At 46.0% G+C, this 19,721-nt stretch overlaps 1 protein-coding gene across 3 annotated transcripts in view; it reads right to left on the reverse strand.

Annotated features, from left to right (window-relative positions):
• The window catches only part of ZFHX3 (zinc finger homeobox 3), an 81,326-nt gene extending 63,351 nt beyond the window's left edge, over positions 1-17,975 (reverse strand). For all 3 annotated transcript variants that reach the window (XM_040409300.1, XM_040409301.1, XM_040409299.1), the window contains exon 1: positions 17,602-17,975. The gene's annotated coding sequence lies outside the window, so the exon portion shown is untranslated. The remainder of the gene's footprint in view (positions 1-17,601) is intronic.
• Positions 17,976-19,721: the final 1,746 nt, after the last annotated feature.

A 19,721-nucleotide genomic window follows, 5' to 3' on the forward strand; every position in this document is an offset into this window, starting at 1 on the left:
GCTGACTTTCAATCCTAAGAGAGACTTAAAAGAGGCTTATCAGCCGAGCGATCACTTGAGAGCCCATCACTTCATCCCAAGTCAAAGAAATTATCCTATAGTTCCACTTGGAGCGTCCGTTCCAGACGCACCCAAAAAAAAACTAAGGAATACGATGGGGGCTTGAAGTGTGGAAAAGCCTAAAATGCATCCCTAGTCGCTCATCCAAGTCCTGCCGTAGCCCCGGGCTAGAGGTAGCCGCGAGCCTGTAATCGGCGAGGGAAGACATTAGAAATATCGGCAGTTTCTAAGCAAGACTTTAATTTACTGCTCAATCAATAACTCGAGGGGGTCTATTGGCAAACTGTCTACATCTCTATTGACTCGCATAATTCCGCTTATCAATTTATCAGAAATCATCAGATATGGCTTCAATTTAATAAAACAATTGGAGAACGGAGCAGCGTGGAGACGGCCACTTGGAAGGAGAGAGGCGGATTACGAGATACACTTTCCACATTTGCACCGAGTTCCATTTTAGGCTTGAAAATAAGAGCCGCCAAATGAAGCTTTTGGGACCATATGGTGCATTAGGATGTTTGATGGCCACTGGAAATTAAGAAGCACAGAAAAAATAAAAAATAAAATAAAAAACAACTCCCAACTAAATACGAGGACAGGCTAGTGAATATAGAAGAGCGGTATCATGGAATGGAATAGCAATGTCCCACTCAAGCAGCTCTCTCTGCCACCCTGGCATCTGAATCCCTACATCATATCTACAGGTCTGGGCTTAATTGCTGTTTTGCATTTCATTGAGACAAGTATCCAGTCCTTACACACTGCTAGACAAAAACAATAATGCTCTAATGAGGAGGTGCGTGCTAATTAGCCCCCACATCTCTTTCACCACATTATTTCATGCTAGTGGGCTCTCTACTTACACAGCTTGACGAAAGCCACAATTGGAACTCATGGACCAGCTTTAATTTGGAGACTACATAAGAAAGGCTGTGTTGGGGGGGGGATCTCTAGAGGTGCAATTAAACTGGTACGGGGCCAATAAAAAAAAAAAAGGGGTTTTCCAGGATGTTCATATCATCAGGATCGGTCATCAGCATCTGATCAGTGGGGGTCCGACACCCGGGACCCCCGTCTCTCATATGGCATAGGAACTGCTTAGCCCTATTGAAGTGAATGGGGCTGAGCGAGATACCAAGCACAGCCGCTATACAATATACGGAGCTGTGCTTGGTGAGCCGAAAGAAGGCCGCCTTCTCAAACAGCTGATCGGCGGGGCTCCAAAGTGTCTGACCCTCACCAATCAGATACTGATGACCTATCCTGAGGATAGGTCATTAGTAGTGTTGAGCGAACTTGTGTTTTAAGTTCGGCGTCTAAAGTTCGGATTATCGAAGAATCGCGTTATGGATTCTAAATTCCGTTATGGTCCGTGGTAGCGGAATCCATACCGCGATTCTTTGATAACCCGATGCCGAACCTAAAACGCTCAACACTAGTCATTAGTATTAAAACCCCGGAGAACCCCTTTAATGTTAAAACATGGTGGTTTACCCAAGATAACATGGGTCACAGTCATAGGCCATCTAAGGATCTGTTCAGGACTTATGTTGGGAGGATCTCCTGAAGTAAAACTCTGATGGAAGGGTATGCCGTAAACCACTGTATATGTTGTGTGGATTCGCTCTGGTAAACCACTGTATATGTTGTGTGGATTCGCTCTGGTAAACCACTGTATATGTTGTGTGGATTCGCTCTGGATGCAGTATAGAGGCAAAGTACACAGTTCTTGAATCAAACAGCGGTGTTTATTCACACATGGATGTATACCAAAATGCAGATAAGGTGTATCACAAAACACAGGTGGCTTGGTGTCTGTTCACACACAAGGAAAGTCCATAAACAAAAAAAGTCACCTTTTCTCCTGGGTGTTGATTCACACCCTGTTAGCAGTTCAACCTCATCAAGTCCATAGGCGGCCTGTTCGCCTTTAGAGGGGCCCGAGTCCTCCAGCCCGGCTCAAACCTCAAATCCCAGCACACTCCTCAGTCCACAGCACACAGACTCCAGAGCTCCACGGTCAGAGGGAGGTAAATCCACCACACCTGGCAGTGCTGGCAGTTTTTTTATGCCTGGCAAACCCGGCCTGGAACATGGGGAGTAGTCACCCACCCAGCACTTTGACTACTCCTAGTAAGAGCTGTCCTGGATAAGCTACGACAGCCATGCTAACTCTCAAGGTGACAATTAGCAATAGCTGCTGCTGACACCTAAAATACCGGCATTTACTTCACCGAGGCCAGGAACCTCGGTGACACATACCTTCCATCCACGACGGTCCCTTGCGCCTTCCTACAATGTATACAGTGGAATACGGCGCTAATAGGTTCCCATTGCAGATGGCCAGATTAAAACCCATTCATGTACAATCCACAACACATAGAGGATTTTTATAAGCGGTGAGGTCCATATGACCAGGTAGGACTTGGATATGGCTACCACAGGAGACAATTGTGAACAGTATACTAAAAGGAAACACACCAAAGTAGTACATGCCATTAGCTTCTGTATGGGATAGGAGGTGTGAATTGCACCATTTTGTGTTAAGTTTTTGTTTTTTAATGCTGCATACAATACTACACCATTCTGTCAAAAAGTAACTCTAGCCTGACGGAAAGGAAGTTACACGGAGACTTAGGCAATGTTCACATCTACGTCATGCTACAGTCGATAAATCTCCCAATGGACTCCATTGACTTATAATGGAGTCCGTCGGCACTCCATATCGGTGTTCATCAATTCGACCGGAATAACAACGCTGAATCCTGCGTTATTTTTCCAGTTAAACATGAAGGGACCTCCAACTCAGATCCCAAGGATACTTTTAGTAGCACAATGTGGGGCTATAATGACTGCCGATCAATGATATAACAAGAATATCCCTGATAGTTTAAAGGGCCTTTACATGGGCTGAAACAAACTGCATGGCGAATGAACAATCATTAGTACGATCGTTCTTCCTCCGTACAGTCTACATATTGTCGGAAGCACATCTCCCGTTTACACTCAGGTGTGACAAACAATAATCTTGCAGCTGCATAAAAGATCCACTTGCTCATCTGTCAGATTATCTGTGGGGTGTTTAGACAGGCTGACGGTCAGCCAAATCATAGCCAAAAAAAGTCCCCTCATACCGACACCCACCTGTGGGACTCGTTTCAGCAAATGGCACTTGTGTAGACAAAGTTACTACAAGGCAGTTACTAATGTATTGTGATTCTCCATATTGCCTCCTCCTTTGCTGGCTGGATTCATTTTTCCATCACATTATACACGGCTTATATCCAGGGGTTACGACCACCCTGCAAGCATGGCGGTGGCCCTGCTTGCACAGTATAAAAAAAAAGGCAGTGTGAATAGGCCGGAGCTTTTACTTCTAGTGTGCAAGCACCACCACCTCTGCTAGAGTGTCGAGTGGTCATAACCATGGAAACGAGCAGTGTATAATGCAACGGAAAGGGGAATCCAGCCGGCAAAGGAGGCAATATGGACAATCACAATACATTAGTAAGTGCCCTGTATTAACTGCATCTACATGATAAATGCCATTTGCTGAAGTGAGAGGACCCCTTTAATTTACCTGGTTGCTGCAATTTCAACTTTTGATTAATGTTTGATAAGAATGATGATTATTTGTGCGAATATGGTTAAAAAATAAATAAAACAAAAAAAAAAAAAAATCCTATATCAGAAACCCCATCCGCCTGTGGCAGTGCCCCTTTTTTTCCTATGGCCAGCTTGACATTGTAGGACTGAAGCTCCTTTTAAATGGGCCGAGAATCAGGACAATAATTGGGGAACCTTTGGATTTGATCATTTTCCTGCTCTCTTGGCAAAAGGGCCTGTATACGGTGCTCCCTGTACTGTCTGTAGTATGCATGTGCCTACATTCTGTCCACACCCTGTGCAGAGAACTGTATGCAGAGTGGGAGAGGAGTCCCCTGGGTCATGTGACTGTAGCACGCTCAGATATCAGTACGCATCGGGTCGTGTCTGTGTGTACAGTGCACTTCCCCTTCTGAACCCCTCCCCTCGTCCAAATTGAATTCCTCCACTAGGAGCCATACAGATTACTTCTGCTCAGTCTCCAGAGGTGACATCCAGTTTTCTACCTGGAAGCTGATAAAGGCAAATCCCCCTGAAACCCAGAGGGTACTCTCTGGGGGGAGCACCATTCCACCGGTGTGAGGTCACTAATCCTCCCCCTGGCAGCTTAGAGACCTCCTTGTTAATGTTGTGTAGAGGAAGCGTGGATAAACATTAACCCCACAGGGAATCTGCAATCCCCTTTCACATTCAAACAGATTAATTGATGGAGTTTGATGGCACAGGGAGGGAAACAGGGGCTGTATACAACCATTTAACACTCTCGTAAACAAATCAAAGCAAATACCCTGATTAGCACCAAGTGCCCCAGGGAGGGGCGTCACAGAAGGAAGATAGTTAGCCTATGGCCAACAACAACTTCAGGGTGCAAACTGATACGCCTTGAGGTGAATGAGCCAAGTGCAGGTAATGTGGGAAGATTCTAAGATTAAACTTTACATAAAAAAAAAAAAAGTTGTCTACCAGGCCAGAGGGATTTCCATGGTCTGTGCACATCTTAAAATAGAGAAGATCCTGGCACATATGGGGAGAAAGGAAAGTTTCCAGAAGCTCATGACAAGTCTTTACCCTGGGGGTGGGATGCAGCCAGAAGACAAACAAAGTCCCCCCCCCCCTTGCAACCACAACGTGTGCACCTCTGGAGGATGCTTTCACTATGGAGATGGGACGACTCTCCGCCGCTGTCAGTCATCCTATCCGCATGAGGTCATGCTGCAAAAACCTGAAGAATCACCATGTCAGAAGGGATCAGTACTTAGGCCTGAGACCACGTAATGACAGCATTTGGATATACTTTTCTCCGATGCGCAACGTTGGCCATGTCAACCAAACCAGAAACCCCTCAAAGGAAGAGCAACCCATCTGTAGACTTGGAGATTCTTGGAGCTCATCAGAGCGGGGTACTGTTTGGCCGGACGAGAAGCCTTAGATGCAGTCCAGTGAGTTTATGAAGACTTGCTCTGAGGCAATGCAACATGGGAAGAGGGTGTGCAAATTAGCTTGTGTCAGCCAAACAGGAAACTACTCTATAGACAGCTATTTCGGGGTTTTCGCTCCTCTAGATTGGCCAACTTCAGCTAATTTGCATACTTTTTCCCCCATGGAGATGTGCCTTAAAATAAGTGTCTTCAATGAGAACCAGTATCCACCAGACTTTTCTCCAATACAGAATACATTACGGGACTTGGTGCCGATAGGCCTCTCGCCCGACTCCCTCATATCCATACATGTTCACTTTGGCCGAGCATGTAGGTGTTTTCAATGGAAAGAGAGGAGAAAGACTGGCAGACACCTCTGGAAATAGCCTTTCTCTCTGGAGAACAAAAAGGATCGGACATTCTTGAGTCGGGAGCTCCCCATATACATTAGATTGTTCCGACAGCGTGGGGTCCTTTACATTTAAGTCCTGGTTTCATGCATTACTTTTCAAGGAGTAAATTTAAAGAACATACAACCTGCATTCAGACAAAGCCGACTAACTGCACATGTGAGGAGGAATTTACACCCCTTAGGCTAGGTCTACACGACGACATTTGTCGCCTCCAATGTCGTGCGACAATTTTTATAATGATAGTCTATGGTGTCGCACTGCGACGCGGCAGTCGCAAATAAACCATTTGAGATGGATTTTTCTGCGACTGTCGCGTCGCAGTATGTCGCATTGCGACACCATAGACTAGCACTATGAAAATTGTCGCACGGCATTGGTGCGACAAAAGTTGCAGTGTAGTTGTACCCTATCTGTTGCGCGACATGTCTTCGCGTAGACCTAGCCTTAATCTTCATTTTCTTGGCTGACTGTATCATTATAGAACATAGGGAAGAAACTCAGCTGCCTTGTGATAACTCCTGGATTAAATATGCATTCTTGGGATTAACTCATAAGCATCTCCTCACTCACTAGAGGGGATAGTTATTAAACTAGTTGCATGCATGCCCCCCGCCACACAGAAGTGAAGGAAGACCAAGGCAACTTAGGGTGTTGGGTGACGGGGGGGGGAAGGTAGAAGGGTAATGCACCAGCAGGAGCTGATGTCATGCAAAAATCAGAATGTATTCTCACAAGCCCACTCCCCGCCCCCCCTGTGGCCTCTATGATTGCCCATAATCCTGTTGCTACAAGAAACAGAGTTAAAAGAGGAGAAGATTTATGTTCATAAAAGGGAAATTAGAGAAGAATGCAGCAGGACAGGTCTATGAGGCCTACCAGGCGGAGAGTTGTGGACATCTCTAATAATCTCTATGACTATGCAGGGAGTGGAGCAGAACTCTTGCAATAGAAGTGACCCCCCCCCCCACCCCGGATCCAAGAACGTGGCGACTATACACAGGGGAAGACATAGTCAAATACCACTCCTCGTGCAGAATGCTTGACTCATTGGCTACAGACTTGTTTCCGGCCTGTAATGTTGCATTCCTTTTCTCCAGAAGAGTGTTCACGCAAGTAATGCTGGGGTGCCTACAAGAAAGACGTTTTTCAGCCCAAGATAAGTGGGGAGGGGGGGGGGGGGGGTATGACTCATCTATTCCCACAATCAGCTGTTGGAAGGGGCTGCAGCGTTCTAGTAAGACCTGCACGCTGTTGCTTTAGTGGCAGCTTTGTGCCAATCGCCAATGGCTATACCGGCCGGTTATCGGGAATTGATCCATTTTTGATATAATTAATCAATCTCATAGGACCACTAGGATTAGCAATCAATATTAAATTGTCAGCAGGTCTGACTCTCAGCATTACCACCGTTGGGAGTCACCTGCTGACAATTTAATATTGATTGCTAATCCTAAAGGTCCTACGAGATTGATTAATTATATCAAAAATGGATCAATTCCCGATAACCGGCCGGTATAGCCATGCTGCCAATTAGGCGATAAGAGAAAATGCTTGTTTAGCAGATTTCACCAGGATGAAAGATTTAGGATTATCGGCAGCACATCTCCCTGTGTAATCAGGGTTGTGCTGCTGAAAACCAATAGAACTTAATGAGAGAGGAACGACCGCAGGGGCTATCCTTCCTTCCCACAATCACTTCATCAGCTGATGCAACTTAGCACAATGGACATTTTTATCATCCATCAGCACCACTCCTGCCCAAATATTAGATAGTCTAATAGGGCCTCAGGATAAGGGCTCATGCTTTGGACCGCAAATTGTGGTACGCAATGCACGGGCACCGACCATAAGGCTACCGCATGCGGACTCAAAACCATTCACTTGAACATGGTCTGCAATACACATCGTAGGTCCGCACTGCATTAAAGTAGTGCATGCACTATTTTGCGGTGCGGAGGCACGGACAGAAACTCGTTCCGCACTGAAGCTTCCGGATTGCGGACCGCTGTTTGCGAGCCAGAATACGGGCCTGGCCGGCACATGGTCATGTGCATAAGCCCTAAGCCATATATTGTGATACGGGAAAACCACTTTATTGAACAGTAGGGAATCCACGCCCTGCCTTGTGGTGCCTCAGCAAGGAAACAGATCCTCTAGAATGCACACTGAAATGGAGAATGCTACAGTTAAAACGTTGCAGGTGCACAGAGATATAATATGGGCCCACAATATGGATCAGTTAGACGGCTGCATATGCAGCGTCCCACATCTGTGTGTAAATGGGACACTTTAAACATCTGAATATTTATGTATTTGCATTTTATGGTATTTCCTTTTATCAGGCTGGCAATGTCATTACATCCACTCGCCCCTAGGTGGTGCTGGCACCGCATAATACATATAGCTTGGGTGTGTTTAGACAGAAAGTTAGTCAGAGGTAGTTGGAGTTGGAGTGTGAGAGGAGGAGAAGCAAGTTCATGGAGGAGAGAAACAGGCCTAAATCAACATGTAGCCGTTTTCCTTTCCTTTGGGCCCTGATCAAGCCTGGAGAGGACAACCACAGCAACCAAGCACCAGACAGTCTATGTACAAAGATGCAGAGAGCCTAGCAAGGGTAACAGCTAAACCTAGCTTATGGACCTCATTAGCACAAGTGACCAGGAGTAGCTTTCCGAGTGCCTGGACACAAATGGACAGTTAGTGCGCAGAATTGTCCTTATCCACTACACAAGCCTTCTGGGTCATAGTGGAAAAACCTATTTAGAAGAGTATCCTACAACTAAAGAAGCAGATGTGTTTGCCTGCCACAAGGGAGATCGCCCTTAAAGGATAGCTTATAGTAACTATATATATCAGCATACTTTAGTACCAGAGTGCTATAAAGTGAACTTGGGATTACCGCCGGGATCCTTGCCTGTAAATTATCAGCATTAGAAGAATCCCTCCATTGACAACTGCCACTACCTGATAATAGGAGTACATGCAAACTTATTATTATTTGTGCTATACAAGAAGCTTTCCATTAATAAACTGTACCAACTGTCCAGAGACCATTGATTCTTCAGTAAAATGTTCAACTGGTTTACAACAACCGACACCTCATTCTTACTACCACTACTCTCAACATTTGCACCTAACGGTGCAGGCGTCACGAACCAGGGGCCCAGCCGCAAAAGCACCTAACATCAATTACCATCAAGGGCACCTTAACTTCCATCTGGCTGGTGTTCCCTGCAACCGAGAGTGCCCCGGAGGGTTTCCTGCTGTCTTCCCATCCACTGTAGGCCAGCCCAGGGAGGCATCTGCTAACCGTGAGTACATGAACTATTGCACCCATCCCCTGTGGTTGGGTATTCTACACATACATGAGGCCTAAGTGTCTAGTCACACCTGTCAGAAGACGTTGCAGATATTTCTATGACTGTTCTATCCCTCCAAATGGGGCTTGCAGGAATCCATGTGCATTCTCAAGAAGGAAAAACCCCATTCAAGATGTAAGGACCAGATTTTCAGTCACAGAAATTTCTGTAACATATTTGCCTTGTGTGAATATACTCTAAAGCTGGCCACACACATTGGAATAAAGTCAGACGATTTCACTGGGACCAGAAGACCATCAAATGAGTATGGGCTTCTTCCAATTTTCCCCATTTTGACAAATATCTGAGGAGCGGGCAGTTGGATTTCAACAGATGTATGGCTGCAGCTTTCTCTTCTCTCAAAGTGAGAACACATGCACTCTTGGCCCAAGTGAGCATGCATGTGTATGGGCATTTGGGAAGGGCAGCTGCCAGCTTTCTAATGTGTAGGGTCATACATGGGATCAGGATACATGTTCTCATTACAGCTCTGTGATTCCCCAATTGCAAGTCACTTTTGTAATGATCTTGACGAAAGGATCAGGACATTTTTTTATTTTATTTTGTACGCGGGACAGATTGGATCTGATGGATTACTGCCAAGCTGACCATACACGAGCATGCTCACCACTTAGTCCTAATCATCAATACGTCAGCACCAAACCTCACGAGAATGTCTCTGTACACAGTGCAATATTACAGCAAGAGACAACGCAACGGAGACAAAGTATGAAAGGAACAAATCTCGGCACAAAACACCAGACCCCCAGATCCACACACACATACACACCGGTGCTGCGAGAGACAAAGGGTAGGCATGAATCGGTGTGAAGGTGGGAGGGGAGCAGTGCCAGGAAAGAGAAGAAATATTTAGAGGACACCAAGATCACAGGAGGGTTGGGAGGGGCGAGAGGGTGGCTGGGACTATGCCATCATCAGATAAGGAAGTGCAGGTCTGGACCATGCAGCTGGCAGGCAGGATGAACAGCAGCCCCGCTCACACAGGCAGTCATCTCAATAGCAACTTGCTGATATCTGAATCTAGATTAATGACTGATCAAGAAGATATCGTGGGGGGACGGTGGAGACATTCCAGAGCTGGCACAAGGGAGTCTGAAGACTGAGCTTCAGATGTAACATGCCCGAAAGAGCACATGGCCGACTAATACTCTGCATCTTTAAAAGTGACAGAGCAATACGACAAGTACGCAGTCTGCGTCTGCCGGGGCATGCTGAGATTTGTAGTTTTGCAACAACTGGAGAACCACAGGTTGCATTATTCACATATATCGGCAATAACTCTGTAAACCCCCAGTTAAAATACTGATGCCATTTTCTTTTCTTTTATTGGGGAGGTCTGATGACATTACCTATGGCAAATTGTACTGTTAATAGAGACCATGCAACTGGAAAATTATTACCGGTATCAAAAAGCTTCCTCCGGTCTTGCAACCTTACATTATCAGAAATGTCTTCCGTGACTTTGACCACGCTTATAATTTACAGTCCAGGGGTACATTATAGAACCAGTGGTTACCGATCACACTACAGTAGTATATATAATAAACCCCGACATATTAAAAAGCCACAATCTAACAATAATGGGCATATTAAGCCCCCTCAGTGTGTCCTGTATAATAATGTCACTCCTGCGGTCTCCATCTTCTTTTCAGAAATGTTCAATATCCATGCATTGTGTTTTTCTAAACCCTTCTAGGTACAAAGAGCGGGGAGGAAACGTCCACAATGCAATAATAAATTCAAATCTAAACTCCTTATAGAGAACATAGGACGATCTGGCTTCATCAGAAGAATCTCACTGCATTACAACGCCGACCAATTCCTTTACCTTTTCTTATGTAAGACACTAAGACAGTGCCACCTAATGCTGGGTTGCGCGCAATCGTGGGCCATGTTGGCTAACGTTTCAAGAAGGTCCACCCCGAATATGCTGAATCAGATCTGTAGGTGTCAAGAAGGAAACCGCTATCCTATTAACCTATATGCCATAGACAGAAGCGTGTAACGACCAACACAGAAGATCAGACTTTGGAGAAAGCTTCCAAACGTGTTCCAACTTTCATCAAAGATAATGTATCAGCAAAGAAAGTGGGCTATACAGATGCCTCGTTCTTCTCTTAAAGGAACGTTAACCATAAAGTCTACCGTTTCCTCTACATAGCCATTCCAAGTTGCTTTAGTGTTTTCCAATGGAATGACTGAAAAGAAGTCTAGTAGAAGAAAAAATAATCAATGGCCCTTAAAACTTTTCACGAGGACGTCTACACGAGACAGAACAAGGGAGAAGAGCGACGATTTACATTATATCCAATGCACAATATCGGTTTATTAAAGCTACTGTGCGAGAAAACCAGTCCTACTGGTATAATTTGCTAAGGTGTTCTGCGAAGGAAGCCGATTTACCCTTAAGAAATGAGCAGGCCCGGATAAGGCTAGGTTTACTTGCGTGCTTGGGTCGTAGTCCTGCTAGGTTTGTGGAAATGATGCACATAATCCTTCTACCAAAGTGTAACCGATACAAAAGCATTCTTGTTAAGACTAATATAGGGCCGAAGTATGGGGATATAAATTGCAGACGAGTAGAGGAAGTGTATACATAACCCAATAACTCAATACCCTGTATATGTATACACACACACACACACACACACACACACATCTTGATGGATGTCGCTCAGGTTCTGTTGCTGTGGAGACCAGTGTTCAGCTTTTCTAACTGGATATCCAGAGACGAAGAAGGCGGGATTGAAGGAGGGGAGAGTTTAAAAATAAAAAATCATTGCGAGATTGGTTGATGGTTTAGTTACCAGGATGCATGGTACACCCAGCGCCAAAACCATCTAAATCAACCCCTAAAGTCACCCCCAGGCTTCACGGTAACATACAAGCAAAACAAAATGTACACCCCTCCTTGCTCAGATGACTCTACGTATCCATAAAAAGCACATTGTCATAAAACAATTTAAAAAAAATAGCTGCACTGTTCTACATGGAATTGAGTAACACCTATATGGAAAAAAAAAAAAAAAGCAAGAAAATAAAAATAAAAAAAAAGTAAACTGAACTACGTGCTAAACAGATAGGACATAGAAGATATAACAACAGCATAAATAATGGTGATCTGTGTTGTGGGGTTTGGCATTAGTGGACAAGTCCAGTACCTGCTCCGGGTAGATGGAGGGATCAGCTTGTTAAGAAGAAAAAAAAAAAAAAGAAAGTGCGTACAAGGGGAGGGGGAAAAAAAAATAAAAATAAGAAAAAACACACAGCTGGAGATAACAGGCCAGATGAGAACAAAAGAAAAAAAACAAATATTCCACAGATCACCGTTCTCTCCTGTATTAGATGTAGAATAGGATATGAAAAATGACAGCTCGTTTGGGGGGGGGGGGGGGGGGGGGGAATACTAACACCCTCTCGTGCCCGGTGGATGCTGCCAGGACACTGTTCTGGCATTTGCCGTTTACCGTATATACAAATATATACATATAGATTTATTTTTTTTGCAGTGATTCACTCATCATCAACCAGCAGGAGCAGAAGGATGAAAAGGCCGAAGGATGGTGGGGTAGGAGGGTTCAGGGTACTACAAAGACCAAAACAAAAATTCCAATAAACCATGGTTTCTATAGATACAAAAATCATAAAAAAATGTAAGATAAAAAAGCAATATAGCAATACTTCCTTTCTTTGCTTTTCACTAGCCCTCCCTTCTCATAAACCAGGGAGAACACATAGATCCCCCCTTATTCCCTGCAGTCACACTGAAAAGCACCTTAGCTCAATTCTCACTGAACAAAAGGCCAGCAGCAGAGGGGCACGAAGAGGTTACCCTAGGGTTTCTCAGCGAGCCAAAGTGTCAACACACAGAAGCACTTTAAGCTATTGCTGGCTACCGGAATCAGAGAGCACAAAATAAAAAATATAAAAATGATGGTCTGGATCCCCGGCTCCTGGATGCTTTAATCTGCTTACAGAAGCAATGTCCTATCATGCACTTAGGCCACACAATATGAAACAGATTCATTTTGGACAAGAAACAAGAAAAATGTATATATAAATAAAATAAAAACAGCTGCTAAATTAAAAAACAAAAAACTATACGCGTGACAAATTAAAGTGAACATAACAGGTTTAAAAAATTGCAGGACAATTTACAGACCAAAAAGGAGGGAGTTGGGGGGGGGGGGGCTCCACTTTCGGTTCTCGCAGCATGAGACTATCAGAGCCCGGATTTGCAAATGAATTGAACATTCATTACACAATGTTTTCCTCTCTCTCGCTCCTCTTTTTCTTTCCGAAATGAATTGAGGAACTAAAGGAAAGTGAAAAAGGTTGGTGGGGGGGAAGGGGGGGGAGACAAGTGGCCTCTGATGGGCCAAATGAAATAAAAATTAAAAAAAATAATAATAATCTGTAAAAATATAATAATAAAGAAACAACTTACTTCACTGCAAGCCTCCGAAAGCGAACATCCAGATAGGAATACTGTACCTTATTGCATGGAATTTACCGTGAAAATAAACCCCCAAAAAAATAAAATAAAAACAAATCCCATGAACCAAAATGCCTTGGAAACTGCAAGTTTTCATGTTCAGATACTTAATATTTATTGGTGTTTAAAATTGAAAAAGCCCTTGCTTTGTGTTTGACTTAATACTGGGCCAGACAGAGCTTCTAATGAGGCAGCATTACAATCAGCCTATAATACTGAATTTTTAATGCAGCTTTGGATTCTGTTACATAATAATTTGCAAACAGAAGAGGAAGATGGGCGAAGAAAGCCAACGATGGGCCAATGACATTTAAAAATATTTAAACTGTCACCACATCAAGTAGAAGGGACGTCCACGTCTCAGGCAAATTATATAAATAAAGAAGATAAATGCCCAATAATTTTACAAAACCGATTTAAAAAAAACAAAAAAAACACAACAAATGGTGATACTAGGCCTTAACTGCAAGGACAGCGAACCCACTAGTCCATGATGCCAAATCACATCCATGCCACGGTTGTGGCATTAAATAGCCAAGTGGTTGAGCAACAGGGGGACGTATCAAGCACATGCATCTGACACAACTGAAAATTCACAGCCACGGCAATGATTTAGCGATTGCAAACATGATAACCTATTGAGAAACTGCAAAACCACAGTATCATGGTCAACTTCCTTCCAGCACATAAAAGAGCAAAGCTGAGTCTAAAAATACAGAGAAAGGATAAAACTGAAAATAATTAGATATAAAAAAAAAAAAAACTTTACTACAAAGAATTTCATATTCATCCTGAGACGTACCTGAAAAGGGGGGGGGGGGGGAAATCAAGAAAAAAAAATAGGGTTGGGCTCACATTGAATTATCAGGCAGAAAAAGAGCTTAAAATACTTTCCATTTCTTGTACTAACAAATTACGATTTAAATGTCTTTTTTTTCCCTTCCCAGTTGCAGCAACAGGAATAACTGGTCTGGTGCGATGGGCAGTATATTCAAAACTGCTTTGTAATATGATCTGCAGACCTAACCTTATTTGCCTGAATTCAATAGGGTTTTTGCTGGTTTTGTTTTTAGCTAAGCTTTAGAGCAAATACTTCACAGGCAGGTCGCAATCTGTAACACAAGAGACGGGGACACAGTGAAAAATGAAGAGAGAAAAGAAGTGAAAAAAAAAAACTGAAGGGGAGGAAGGGGCCAGAAAGATTAAAAAACCAAAACTAAACCAAAGCAGTTGGTATTCTTTTCTCTTTTTTGTTAATGTCGCCTCTTAGCATACGAGCTGACCCCGTTTTGTTGGGCAGCTTTTCTGTCATTCCAGGATTTCACTGCACCTTTCTTCACGGTTTCGAACTTGATGTGACCCTAAAGGAAGCAATCACCGAGCCTAGGCAACCTTTCTATAGGACAGAGGGGCAACAAAAAATAAATAAATAAAAAATCCCCCCCCAAAAAATACATAAATATAAAATAATAGAAGGTATCCAAAGCTTGCTGACAGGCCTAGCTACAGATTGACCACATGAAAGGAAGCTTGGAGCTAAAATACAGTATAAACAAACAAAGCAAATAAAATATATATTTTTTAAATTCAACCAAAGTCAAATTAAACCAAAATCATCTAAAATTGACAAATGTAAACATGTTAAAAAATTTTGTTAAAAAATAATTAACACATCTGGGTGCGATGATGAAAGACACAGCGGAAGGTATTGGATCGTATAGTAAGATACAGTTGAGTACTGACAGAAGATGGTCCTGAGGGTGGGAGGGAGTGGGTCTCCTCACCGACCCATCTGAGGGACCAGGGATGTTCAGCATCAGTACCTTTCACCTCCGAGATGGAGGGGGGGGGGGGAAATGATCCAGCTGGTCAACGTCCACATCCTCTAACAGAAGCCTAGTAACAAACCATTTCTGAGGAAGTATTGATGGAAGGGACAGGTCAACCTCTGACACTAGAAGCATGTAAAAGGTGACCTCGACACAAGGAGAAGCCAAAAATAAAAACACTGATGACACTCTGGAGAGCCCAAATGTCCCAATTACGTTGTGTATAATATATATATATACACACACACACACACACACACACACACATATATACATACATTACAATTGAGAGGCAGTAGGAAGAATAAACGTGCACATACTTTCCGGGTGGGAGCGTACACTATCATATAATATCCCCCATATTCCAAACACACAGCAATCCATGGTTACAGTCTGACGTCCGTAAAGAGACATAAGCACCATAAGAATCCCAGCACCCAGAGAAGGAAGACGACTGCCCAGTCCACACAGCTGAAAAGTACAGGAAATGAAGGAAAAGGATTTCCTACAAACACTTATTGATTATGGAAATCATCTCTACATTGTGTTTTTCCCAATAGCCAGCAATGCTTTTTACAATGCATCGAGAAAAGGGGAAAAAAATAAAAATAAAAAAAAAAAGGATATAAAAGTTATATCCTGAGAAAATAAAAACAAGACAACACCACATGACCGGTTGCCCAGAATGACAAAGAGAATGACATCCTATACTAGGTGCATGACACATAGGCTCCCATACTAATCCAGCGGTGATTGCATGGAGCACAGAGCTGCTTCTATCAGCATACAAGGTGACATCCTGCCACTGATGTCACCACACAATCCTCAGACACACATGTTATTTCTTAATATTGTGTGGCGTCTTGAGAGGCTATCCAGGGGACACAAGTGGCATGAGGATAACAATTCTGTCTATAGGATGTGCACACACCAGACTCCACACTGACGCACAATCAAGAGAAAGAAAAAAAAATTATGGCCTAAAAAAATAAATAAAACTTCTCTCTAAATATTGCTACATTCTATCCATTCCACAACATGATCCGGGGTAAAAGGTAATGGTGTATGATGGAGCTCCACATACATGTGTGTGTATAGGGTATGCACACATGATAAAAGGCACAGAAGTGGTGAGGTAGGAATTCACATGGAGCAGAGCATAGGTGATGTGCCCAGTATTAGGTAGCAGAACAAAATAGAACATTGCATGTATGGACCGCGCACCCACTGGTATAAGAGGCAATAACCTGCCTATGATGTAATAATACATGTATGAACATACAGTATAATAACCTACCTATACTGTAATAATACAGAGTCCATATGTGCCTAGCAGGGAAGTATACAGTGCAATACCTTACCTATACTGTAATAACACAAGAGTGGGAGCAGGGTGTCCATATGTGCCTAGCAGAGCAGTATACAGTGCAATAACCTACCTATACTGTAATACAAGTGTGTAGGCATACAGTATAATAACCTACCTATACTGTAATAATACAGAGTCCATATGTGCCTAGCAGGGAAGTATACAGTGCAATAACCTACCTATACTGTAATAACACAAAAGAGTGGGAGCAGGGTGTCCATATGTGCCTAGCAGAGCAGTATACAGTGCAATAACCTACCTATACTGTAATACAAGTGTGTAGGCATACAGTATAATAACCTACCTATACTGTAATACAAGTGTGTAGGCATACAGTATAATAACCTACCTATACTGTAATAATACAGAGTCCATATGTGCCTAGCAGGGCAGTATACAGTGCAATAACCTACCTATACTGTAATAACACAAGAGTGGGAGCAGGATGTCTAGCAGGGCAGTATACAGTGCAGTAACAATACTACAGTGGGAGCAGGGTGTCTAGCAGGGCAGTATACAGAGAAGTAACAATACTAGAGTGGGGAGCAGGGTGTCTAGCAGGGCAGTAACAATACTAGAGAGGGGAGCAGGGTGTCTAGCAGGGCAGTAATAATACTAGAGAGGGGAGCAGGGTGTCTAGCAGGGCAGTAACAATACTACAGAGGGGAGCAGGGTGTCTAGCAGGGCAGTAACAATACTACAGAGGGGAGCAGGGCAGTAACAATACTACAGAGGGGAGCAGGGTGTCTAGCAGGGCAGTAACAATACTACAGAGGGGAGCAGGGCAGTAACAATACTACAGAGGGGAGCAGGGCAGTGCATCCATGTGTATATGTATGAGCAGAGAGCAGCAGCAGCAGTAGCAGGGCTGGCAGGCACAATGACAGAGGAGCTGGAGCAGCGCCGTGTGACAGGCACCCAGCACATGGACGAGAAGTGCCCGCAGGAGCCCGGAGCTCAGGTCAGTCGGGGGTGCCCGGGGGTCCCCGGCAGCAGCTGGAGGAGGGGCAGGGGGAGAAGTTGTCACTTACTGGAGCTGCGGGCTCCGGTCCCGGGTGCGCACCGGCGGCGCTGCACGCTTCGGCTCGGCTCTTCTTCTTCTTTGGATTAGTCCGATCCGGCTCTTCCCGGGGTCCCATGAAGCCGCTCGGGCTGAGCCCCGGAGCGGTGCACGGTGCAGGGGCTGTGGGGCTGGAGCCGGGGGGGAGAAGCTCCGGACACCAGGAGCCGCGCTCACATCTGATGGTCGCCGAGCGAAAAAAAAACTCTTTGGATCTTTATTCTGCTAATTAGTTTCCTGCAAAAAATGGCTGATTAATTCAGTGCGCATGTGCTTCATTACACAGGCACGACGGGAAGGGCTAATTACCAGCGCCTGGATCAATGAGATTCAGAGGGGAGAGGAGAGGAGAGGGGGGAGAGAGGGACAGGGGAGGAGAGGAGAGGGGCTGGGGGGAGTGAGGGACAACAGGGGGCTCGGGGGTGAAGGACGAGGGGGCAAGAAGTGCTCAGGAATGAGTTTGGGGGGTAGAGGAATGACACTTGGTGGGGGGTGGCAAAGTGCTGGGACAGCGGGCAGGGGGCACAGGTGGGCGATGGGCACAGGTAACAGGCAGGGGTGCAGAGAGAGAATCACAAAAAGAAGGCTGGTGGTGAGATGATGGGACAGTGGTGTGGATGGGGGGCACAGGATGGAGCTGGGGGAGAAGAAGTGTGCAGGAATGAGTTAGGAGAGGGGGCAGCTCTGAGGGCAGGAAGTGCAGTGCTGGGACAGTGGACTGGGGGCACCGGGCAGGGAGGGGGCACAGTGTGCAGGAATGAGCCTGGGGGTGAAGTGAAGGAATGGGGAGGGTCTGGGGGCAAGAGCAGGGAGAGGGCAGAGGTGCAGAATGGAGGGGTAGGTAAGGATCTGGAGGCAGTGGGCACTGGTGTCCGAGGGGCAGCACAGGTGACAGGACAGGGAGGAGGGGGCACTGGTGTCCGAGGGGCAGCACAGGTGACAGGACAGGGAGGAGGGGGCACTGGTGTTTGAGGGGCAGCACAGGGGACAGGGCAGGGAGGAGGGGGCACTGGTGTTTGAGGGGCAGCACAGGGGACAGGGAGGAGGGGGCACTGGTGTTTAAGGGGCAGCACAGGTGACAGGGAGGAGGGGGCACTGGTGTTTAAGGGGCAGCACAGGTGACAGGGAGGAGGGGGCACTGGTGTTTAAGGGGCAGCACAGGTGACAGGGAGGAGGGGGCACTGGTGTCTGAGGGGCAGCACAGGTGACAGGACAGGGAGGAGGGGGCACTGGTGTCTGAGGGACAGCACAGGTGACAGGGAGGAGGGGGCACTGGTGTTTAAGGGGCAGCACAGGTGACAGGGAGGAGGGGGCACTGGTGTCTGAGGGGCAGCACAGGTGACAGGACAGGGAGGAGGGGGCACTGGTGTCTGAGGGACAGCACAGGTGACAGGGAGGAGGGGGCACTGGTGTTTAAGGGGCAGCACAGGTGACAGGGAGGAGGGGGCACTGGTGTTTAAGGGGCAGCACAGGTGACAGGGAGGAGGGGGCACTGGTGTTTGAGGGGCAGCACAGGTGACAGGGAGGAGGGGGCACTGGTGTTTAAGGGGCAGCACAGGTGACAGGGAGGAGGGGGGCACTGGTGTTTAAGGGGCAGCACAGGTGACAGGGAGGAGGGGGCACTGGTGTTTGAGGGGCAGCACAGGTGACAGGGAGGAGGGGGCACTGGTGTCTGAGGGGCAGCACAGGTGACAGGACAGGGAGGAGGGGGCACTGGTGTTTGAGGGGCAGCACAGGGGACAGGGAGGAGGGGGCACTGGTGTTTGAGGGGCAGCACAGGGGACAGGGAGGAGGGGGCACTGGTGTTTGAGGGGCAGCACAGGGGACAGGGCAGGGAGGAGGGGGCACTGGTGTTTAAGGGGCAGCACAGGTGACAGGGAGGAGGGGGCACTGGTGTTTGAGGGGCAGCACAGGTGACAGGGCAGGGAGGAGGGGGCACTGGTGTCTGAGGGGCAGAACAGGTGACAGGGCAGGGAGGAGGGGGCACTGTTGTCTGAGGGGCATCACAGGGGAGGGCAGGGAGAGGGGGCACTGGTGTCTGAGGGGCAGCACAGGTGACAGGACAGGGAGGAGGGGGCACTGGGAGCAGCA

The sequence above is a fragment of the Bufo bufo genome, chromosome 10 (genome assembly GCF_905171765.1).
Source record: "Bufo bufo chromosome 10, aBufBuf1.1, whole genome shotgun sequence".
In the NCBI taxonomy this organism is placed as follows: Eukaryota; Metazoa; Chordata; class Amphibia; order Anura; family Bufonidae; genus Bufo; species Bufo bufo.